This window comes from Trifolium pratense, linkage group LG3, assembly GCF_020283565.1.
Source record: "Trifolium pratense cultivar HEN17-A07 linkage group LG3, ARS_RC_1.1, whole genome shotgun sequence".
Classification (NCBI taxonomy): Eukaryota; Viridiplantae; Streptophyta; class Magnoliopsida; order Fabales; family Fabaceae; genus Trifolium; species Trifolium pratense.
In genome coordinates, this window is record NC_060061.1 from 44,108,857 (window position 1) to 44,118,057 (window position 9,201).

General features: G+C 30.5%; 1 long non-coding RNA gene across 1 annotated transcript; it reads left to right on the forward strand.

Annotated features, from left to right (window-relative positions):
- Positions 1 to 5,874: 5,874 nt before the first annotated feature.
- On the forward strand, positions 5,875 to 8,084 carry LOC123916263. Its single transcript, XR_006812095.1, has 5 exons — positions 5,875 to 6,037; positions 6,253 to 6,327; positions 6,458 to 6,603; positions 6,680 to 7,440; positions 7,581 to 8,084. It is a non-coding gene; the product is annotated as an uncharacterized LOC123916263 (long non-coding RNA).
- The last annotated feature ends 1,117 nt before the right edge of the window (positions 8,085 to 9,201 follow it).

Below are 9,201 nucleotides of genomic sequence, written 5' to 3' on the forward strand. Positions count from 1 at the left end.
GTATTGATGTTCATCTAGCATTTGAAGCGTCAAAGAACAACTCACGTTGGATAATCTTAACATCTTTACACGAATTATCAAAAAAAAAATCTTAACATCTTAATGCTTTTTATTTTTTATTTTTTATTTTTTCGATGAGGTCAAAAATTAATGTTTGTTGTTGAACTTAAAAATTAGTCGAGATATCACTTAAATGATCTCAATTGTGATTATCCTCTTTAAACTATTACGTTGAGGAATGAATTATATCCCTCAGCTATGAGTTTCTTAACTACTTTAAAGAGTGTTAAGTATGATGCTCATGTAATTTTTTAGCCACTAAACTTAAACATGCATAAACAAAGATAAAGGAAGAAAGGTAAAGGATAAAAATGCGTAAAATAGTTTGATTGGATTGATTGTGTACATGTTGAAAAAATTTATATATAAACCCTAGTATTTATAGAGAGACACTAGTACACTAGCCTACATAAATCAAACCTTGCTTGACTTGTTACACGATTCAACTTGAGTCCTTTGTTTTGTGACATATTTCGAAGCTACTATTATTTGCGGCAATAGTTAATATGCATAAGCATTTTCTTATGTATGGTGCATAAGTCATTCACAGCCATCAGATGATTTTACACATGTAATAATCATAACTAAAGAACTTTATATTTTTGCTTGTTCAATTTCGACCACATTTTACATGCGATTCGATCACCTATTTCGAAAATTAATACCGAAAACATTCATAAAATCGAACGACGATCAAAAAGGTATAAAGAACGTCGAGTTTCGTTGATTATTGAGGGAGAACGAACCGGGTCGACGAACCGGGTGGACGTGACCCGTTTCTGCAGAAAATGGGTGAGGAAGATGATGAACAGTGACGCGCGTCCACGCCCACTCTCACTGGCGGCGCGTGGGGGCGCGTGCGGTGCCAAGGATACTCCAATTTTTTTTATTATTTTTACATAAAAATAGTAAATAATTTTCTGAGAATTTTGTGACCAGTTTGCTATTTTTCTGAGACCTGGAACTATTTTTAGTTAATTAAATGAGGTAAATATGCTTTTATAAATATAAGATATTAATAAAATTTTCCCAAAATTTTATTTAGGGTATTTTGAATTATTTGGAACGGTTGGGGATACCTCACTCTCTTCGGTTTTATATCGTCTTAAAAATTTAAATTTATTTCACAATTTTTATTAAGGGTTAAATATGTTTTTGGAGAACAACTCTTTGAAACCATTCCACAGCAAAAATGGTTTCATACCGTTATACACTGAAACCATTAGTCTAGTTAAATGGTTTCATGGCGTTATACACCGAAACCATTATTATAGTTAAATGATTTTATATGAGCATTAGTGTCAAGATGTCACAACAAGAAAAAAGATATTTTGCAACAATTTTTGTCGTTGTAAAAAATTTAAAGTTCCTGGCAAAGTTACTTTTTCCAACGAAAAATAAGTCGCTGCATGTCGTTGGGATAAGTGCTGTTGCGAAAATTTTTGCAACAACATTTAAAGTTGCCGCCATTGCTAATATTTTTGCAACAACTATTGTCCCTGCCGTTTGTAGTGTTTTATCGCTATCATGGCCTACTTATAACAACCATGTAAGTTGTTGTCTTATCTTAGTTATCACAACAATCAAAGTCGTTGTAAGCTATTCTTGTATCAACAATCAAAATTGCAATCATAAAATTTTGTTTTTCTCATCAAAGTTCTTATTTTATTTTTTTCATTATTTTTTAAAATGTATTTATTAATTTAATATCTCATACAATAATTGAAATTTCTAAGAAGGAATGTTCAATCTCAACAACCGGTTCAAAAAATTTCAATCTCTCAATAATAAATACTCTATGTTAAATTATATTTATAATTTTTTTTGTTCTCATCACTTTTTTTTTTTAGTAATGTGGAATGCTTTTAAGATGAAATTCCATAGCCTTCAAATATATTTTCTCTTTTCTCCCTTCAATAGCTTCTTTCAAATACTATCATCTTATTTTCTTGATCTTCTCTACTCCCACAACACTATATGCTCCCTAATATTTATTAGATATAAAAAGAAGAAGAAAGTACAGACCAAAAAAAGAAGAAGAAAGTATTTTTTTTTCCTTGATAAAAGAAGAAAGCATATTTTTAGTTGTAACTCTTTTAGGAACTAATTTACATGAAGAATAAAGTGGAGAGTGTGTAACATTGAAAGTTAACTATATAAGTTAAGTGGGAATAGATACACGTAATAATTGGAGCAGTTATATTTTATATAGAGGATAGATAATTTGAGTAAGGATTAAATATTAAGCAAATGATGAGCGTTGGATTATATTTATTTACGGCTGAGGAAGTGATCCTTGCACTTTTAAAATGACAAAAGAAATTAAAATTATCTTAAGTGTATGAAAATATTATGAATGCTAGTGATCACGTATGAATTAACCACCCACTACTTTTTTTCCTTTTTTTTTTTTGAGGTAAACCCACTAATATAGTGCTGTAGTGGGTATTTTAATTAATTGTTATTTTTTAATAAAATAGTAGTGGCACATTTTATGGCGACTTTATAACGTGTTGTTGCAAAAAAAATGTATCATTGTCAGCGATTTTAATTATAGTTGGGATAAGTATTTTTTTCCTAACAATAATAATATTGTTGTGAAAAAAACTTCTGATTGCAACGACTTACAAATATTGTTGCTATATTTATATTTTTACCAACAAATTAATTGTCGTTGAAAAAATGTCGCTACAAAATATCTTTATTCTTGTAGTGTGTTATACACTGAAATCATTAGTCTTGTTAATTGGTTTCAAGATGTTATACACTGAAACCATTTGTCTAGTTAAATGGTTTGATACTGTTATACACTGAAATCATTATTATAGTTAAATGGTTTTATATGAGCATTAGTGCCAAGATGTTATACATTGAAACCATTAGTCATTTTAATTGGTTTCAAGATGTTATACACTGAAACCATTTGTCTAGTTAAATGGTTTCATACTGTTATACACTGAAATCATTATTCTAGTTAAATGGTTTCATAGCGTTATACACTGAAACCATTACTTTTGTTATTTGGTTTCAAGATGTTATACACTGAAACCATTAGTCTAGTTAAATGGTTTCATAGCGTCATACACTGAAACCATTATTTTAGTTAAATGGTTTCATATGGGCATTAGTGCCAAGATGTTATACTTTGAAACCATTGTTATTAAGTAAAACATCACATAACCATTTTACAAAACCATGCTACATAAAGCAAAAAATCATATAAAGCAATTAGGGTTAGTTTAGTTGAAAAAAATTTGGATAGTATGCATGAGATATTGGATTCGATCATTTCTTTATTGTAAAGAAAAATTGATATATATATATATATATATATATATATATATATATATATATATATATATATATATATATGTAATTAATGTATGAAATTTTATTTATATTGTGATTATTATTGATAAAACTTAAAATTAAATTGTATGTTTGACAAGTATGCTTTATATATAAATGAACCATTCGTTATTATGTTGGGCTTCGAGGGGGTGTATGACGAAAATTAATTAAAAATGGATTTTTATAATATATACTTCAAAGGAACAAAAGTTATTATTTAATTGGAAATGGGGGGCGCACTAGAAATTTGGGGGGGGGTGCGCTAGAAGTTTGGAGGAGGGAAAAAAATTGGGGGCGCGCTAGAAATCTAGGGGAGGAAAAAAAATTGGGGGGCTCACAAGAAATTTAGGAGAAAAAGAAAAAAAAATAATTGGGGGGTGCGCTAAGCAAAAGGGGGGTGGGGCGCAAGTAATGAGGTAGTATATGGGGGGCGCGCGATTAATGGATTGCCTAATTTTGGGCTTGGGCTGACCTTTGGTTGACTTTTGGTGTAGGAAACAAATATGGTGAGTGTAGGAAGCAAGTTTATGCATGGTGCATAAGTTTGAGCTTATGCACCATAACCACACCCGTTTTGACTAAATATGGTCGACTAACCATTTTCGGAGTAATTTATTTTTCCGTGTAAGAAAATCCTCTCTTGCGTTGCATTATCAATTAACCTTGAACCATGATATGATACGACATAAATAATATTTACTACGCGTGAATAGTAATTATATATTTGCACCGTAAAAAAACTAGTCGTTAATTATATGTTATCATTAAATTAATTTTTACATGTCAAAATTTTATTTTAATTTAATATAAATTTCTCGTCAAAGTGTTCATATATATAATAACAAAGGTGAAAAAATACTATATAATTTTACAAAACTTAGCAAGTAAAAATTAATTTTAAAAATATTTATAATATATAAATATAGCTAAAAAAGTAATAAGTTTTAAGTAATTTAAATATAGTTTGTTATGAATTAAAATGTTGTTTTATATTGTACCAAAAAAAATATTGTTTTATGTCATTTCACATTTACATTAGCCATTAACTATAATCTATAAGCTATCAGCCATCAGCCATAAACTACAATCTATCAGTTAGCTTATCAACTATCCACTATTTTTACCAAACAGAGTTTTATAGATTCTAAGCTAAAATTCCTATTTGGTAACACTTTTTTCATCACGCGCGGACATCTAGTTTATTTTCCGGATGTTACTTTAAATAGCTTATGAACTTATAATTTACACTACTAGAAAAACACATTTTAGTGACGGAAATTTGTGAGGGAAATATATCCCTCACGATTTGTAACGGAAATAGTGACGGAATCTTATATTTTTTAATAAATTAAAGTAATTAAGTTTAGCGACAGAATTGGTGACGGAATAAATCCCTCACTAACAATCCGTCATAAAATTCCCTCACAAAACCTAACAAAGTAATTGTTAGTGAGGGATTTGGAGAACAAAATTCTCTTTAAATATTCCGTCACAAATTGCTCTATTAATTTTCAAGTATTTCAAAGTTGTTTCTTAATCTTAATATAAAAAACGCACCACTCATCGGTGACAAAACCACTCGTAACGGTAGCGCTTCTCTCTGCTCGCCGAGTTTACCTCAACAACAATAATTCTTCCTTCAACCCAATCGAGATTTTCGCTTCCTTCATTTCACAATCAACGCTGGATCGATAATCTCTGATTAGGCTTTTTCCGTTCTTGTAATTTTCCCCAATTTGGTTTGAATTTTTAGTATTCACGTGTTTCATGTTCCGATTCATGCGCTTTTGAACAAATAAATATATACGTGTTTCTATATAGATGTTGAACAAATAAATATATCGCACTTTTATTTTACATGTATATAATGCTATTCATTATGAAGCGGTATTACTAGTGTAACCTTAATTATAGATTCTTAATTTGCAATACTGTTGTGTTTGGTCTTTACACTTCTCTTATTGTGCACATTCATTGAATTTTATTTTATTACAGGTTGGTGTGATCAGAAATCTGGTCCACATTCATTAAATTTTTTACTATAATATTCTCTAATCAAGGAAGAATTCTATTAAAAAGAACTCTTTGTAAGAGGAATGCTAAGGATAGTCTCTCGAACACTCTAGTCTACTTTAGTCACTCTTTAAACGGCTAAGCTCGTTTAAAACGACTTAGCCGGTTTCCAGTGTCAAGGTTTTAAAAAATTGATGCGGTCCAATAACTGAGAGTGTTCCAATGGAGAGTGTTTGAGAGATTGACCTTAGGATTCCTCTGGTAAGAAAGCCATGTTTATGGACTTTTATATTTGAAATTTGGGCTTTGTTTAGGTCCAGTACTTGGTGTTGATTGGCGCAATAATGTGTCATTTGCCACATGCTCCACTGACACCTTGATACATGTCTGCAAGATTGGAGAAGACGAACCGATAAAAACTTTTGCTGGGCACCAGGTTTGTACACCCTATCTTGTTTTGAATTATTATGCTTTGCACTGAAACACTGATGCCGCGATTATACCTTTTTTGGGAGGGAAAAGGGTCCAATAAAAAACGGGTTGCTGAATTAACTAAACAAATCGCTGGATAACCTTGGGATGATGCTTTCTAGATGAATCCCAAATTTTTAAGGTATATATGACTACATAGGTAGATTTCATTTCAAAATCAGTACAACACTTAAGCAAGGTACCAAAGTTAGCATTATTAGTAACATGCTTTGGTTTACTGAATTCTACTTAACGAGTTTATCGGTTCTGCATTAAATTAAGATATGCTAAATACAATATTGTGCTTTTTTATAATAAGTCTTTACTGTCTGATAACAAACTGTTCTGCTATTGCAGAGTGAAGTAAATCATATCAAATGGGATCCCACAGGTTCACTACTGGCCTCATGTTCAGACGATAACACTGTAAAGGTTATACTCCTTAATAGCATGTTTTTTGGTAGTGGATTATGCCACCAAAAAATTATTTTATAGAATACATTTTCTCCAAGATATTTGTGAAGTTAACTTTCTCTATTCTGCATGTTTTTTTGTTTTGTAGATATGGAGTACGAAGCAAGATAAGTATATTCATGATTTCTGATCACACCAGATTTCTGATAATCTTCCAAGACCAAAATATATTGCCGAGAAGTATATCTAACTATCAACAATATACACCAAATTGTTTTAGAACAATTTCCATTTGTAAGCTGAATTCCAAAATCCTTTTAACACCATAACTATTTCCTTTGACCTGAAGATATTAAATTTTATATGTCAGGACACACATAACCAAGCTGGTATTGCACACACTGGCGGCTTAATGCCATTGCTGAAGCTTCTTGACTCAAAAAACGGGTCTTTGCAACATCATGCTGCTTTTGCTCTTTATGGCCTTGCTGAGAATGAGGTAAGACGAACTATAAGAACTCTAATGATAAAGATATTATGTCATAGAAAATTTATTACTGAAAACCAAATTTAATAGTATCTTACTTTGTGCTATAGGATAATGTGCCCGACTTTATTAGAGTAGGTGGAATTAAGAGACTCCAGGATGGAGAGTTTACTGACAATTATTTGTAGGTTATGTTGGTGTTTGAATTTTTAAACTCAACCATATACTCAGGGTCTACCGGAAGTGAATCAACCTAGTTTGACAAGTTACAAAAGTTCCTTAATAAGCGTAGCTTATTGTTTTGCAGAAGTCTCTTCAAAGCTTTATTAACCAATGCTAATCTTTAAGTTTGTTTTGTTCATTTTGTATTTTGAATTGCAATTATATGTAAACTATCTAATACTATTGGAATTATATGCATGTTTTTGAGTAATTTGGATGGATGGTCACCATAAGCCAATTTTATGTAATGGATAAACTAACTCATGAGGGATCCAAACTTTATTGATCCCTTGCTTGGTAACAACTATGACTTACATTCAATTTGGAAGCAATGCATGAATCAAATCCCATGACCAACACACCGATTCAAATTTGGTTGAGATATTGAAAGCAAAAACTAGCAAAGGCAATGCAAAGAAGAGGTAATTGTTTTCCTTTACAAACAAACCTTATACTATTGAATCTAAAAGTTGTTATTTTTCCTTCTCTTAACTGCCATGTGTAGTAATATTGTTCATGAATTTATCCTCTATGACAATTAAACCTTTCTTGCAATGTGAAGGTTGAAGAATATGAATACTGGAAGCTCAAGTCTCTTTATATCTGCCTTTGGAGGTTAAGAACTTGGATGGTTCTTTGTATAATCCTACTAATTTTTTCAAGTATGCCTTTGACTTTTATATTATTCTTTACTTTCAACATGCATATCAGCTAATGAAAATTAATGAAGGGAAGCTAATATGTTGGGGTTCGATAATGGATTAAGAGCCTTAAAAGATGGAGGTTTCTAGGAATAAATTGAGACAAAGCTCAAGGAACCAACATTGTAAAAAGTTCAATTTGTATGGTTTGAGTTGAATGTGTAAGGTTGTGGGAGCATTCCTTGTATAGTTGTTGTAAGAGTTCAAGTTTTATTATCCTTCAAGTCTTCAACTATTGTATGTTCACTATTTAGATTTGTGAGATACTTTTGTTTTGAGAATTTGGATGTAAATGTTTCAAGAACGTAGTATATGTACTAAAACCACTTATGGTGTATATGAATCAAATTTTTGTATTTTGTTGATTATCAAAAAAAAAAAATTTATTTTTTATAAGCTGTATTTTTGTTTATTAATATGAGATGCTTTTGGATACAACTAAATTTATTTAATTTTTTTAAAAAAAAAATTCACATTAGTGAGGGAAACAATTCCTCACAAAAAATAGATTCTTTGAAATTAGTGACGGAAACATTTCCTCACAAATATATCCGTCATAAAATTCCTCACAATTAGTGACGGAAATTGGCTCTGAAATTAAATTTTGGTCTACCATTAGTGACGGATATTCTGCTTGTGACAGACAAAAACCGTCGCAAACTGTGACGGGTATAAAATTCCCTCACAAATATTTTGCGACGCTCGTTTTCTTTACGGATTTTGGGGACTCGTTAAATCCGTCGCTAAACTGGTTTGTGACGGATTTTGTTGATTTTGTGACGGATTTGCTCCCTCTCTAATTTTGATTTTTCTAGTAGTGTTATTCTTTCCATTTTTACCCTTTAAAAGTAATTACTATAATTAAAATAAAATAAAGAAATGAATCTCTACTACTGTACTACTCCGTCCCAAAATATAAGGGAAAATTGGTCAAAAAAAGTTGATGTATTTGGTTAAAAATTTGGACTAGATACATCAACTTTAGTTGACCAATTTTCCCTTATATTTTGGGACGGAGGGAGTAGTTCCTATACATCATTTCTAATAAATCAATGCACCGCATCATTTGCCGGAATACTGAAATTAATTGAGTAATACTTGAAATAATTGGTAATTTAATATCTTAGGATCAAGCTCTGTATCTTACAGATAAATTGCAGTTCGTATTAAATAAACACACAAAAATTAGAAATAATGGAATAAGTTGTTTGATGACAAATTATACAACTAATATACTCCACCAAACAAAATTATACAACTAAAATGAAAATAATTTGAAAATAAAATTTTAGTAAATAAAAATTAATTTAATAATAGTATAAAAAAGATATATTAAATTAATAAAATGAGATATTTAGTACAATGAGACTTCCTCTTATCTGTGTCTCATCTCTCGACCTTCTCTATTTCTACTTTCAATTTTCAGATTTTTTTTTTAACTTTGTTATTGTACATGTACATTTTGACGAGAAGTATATATTA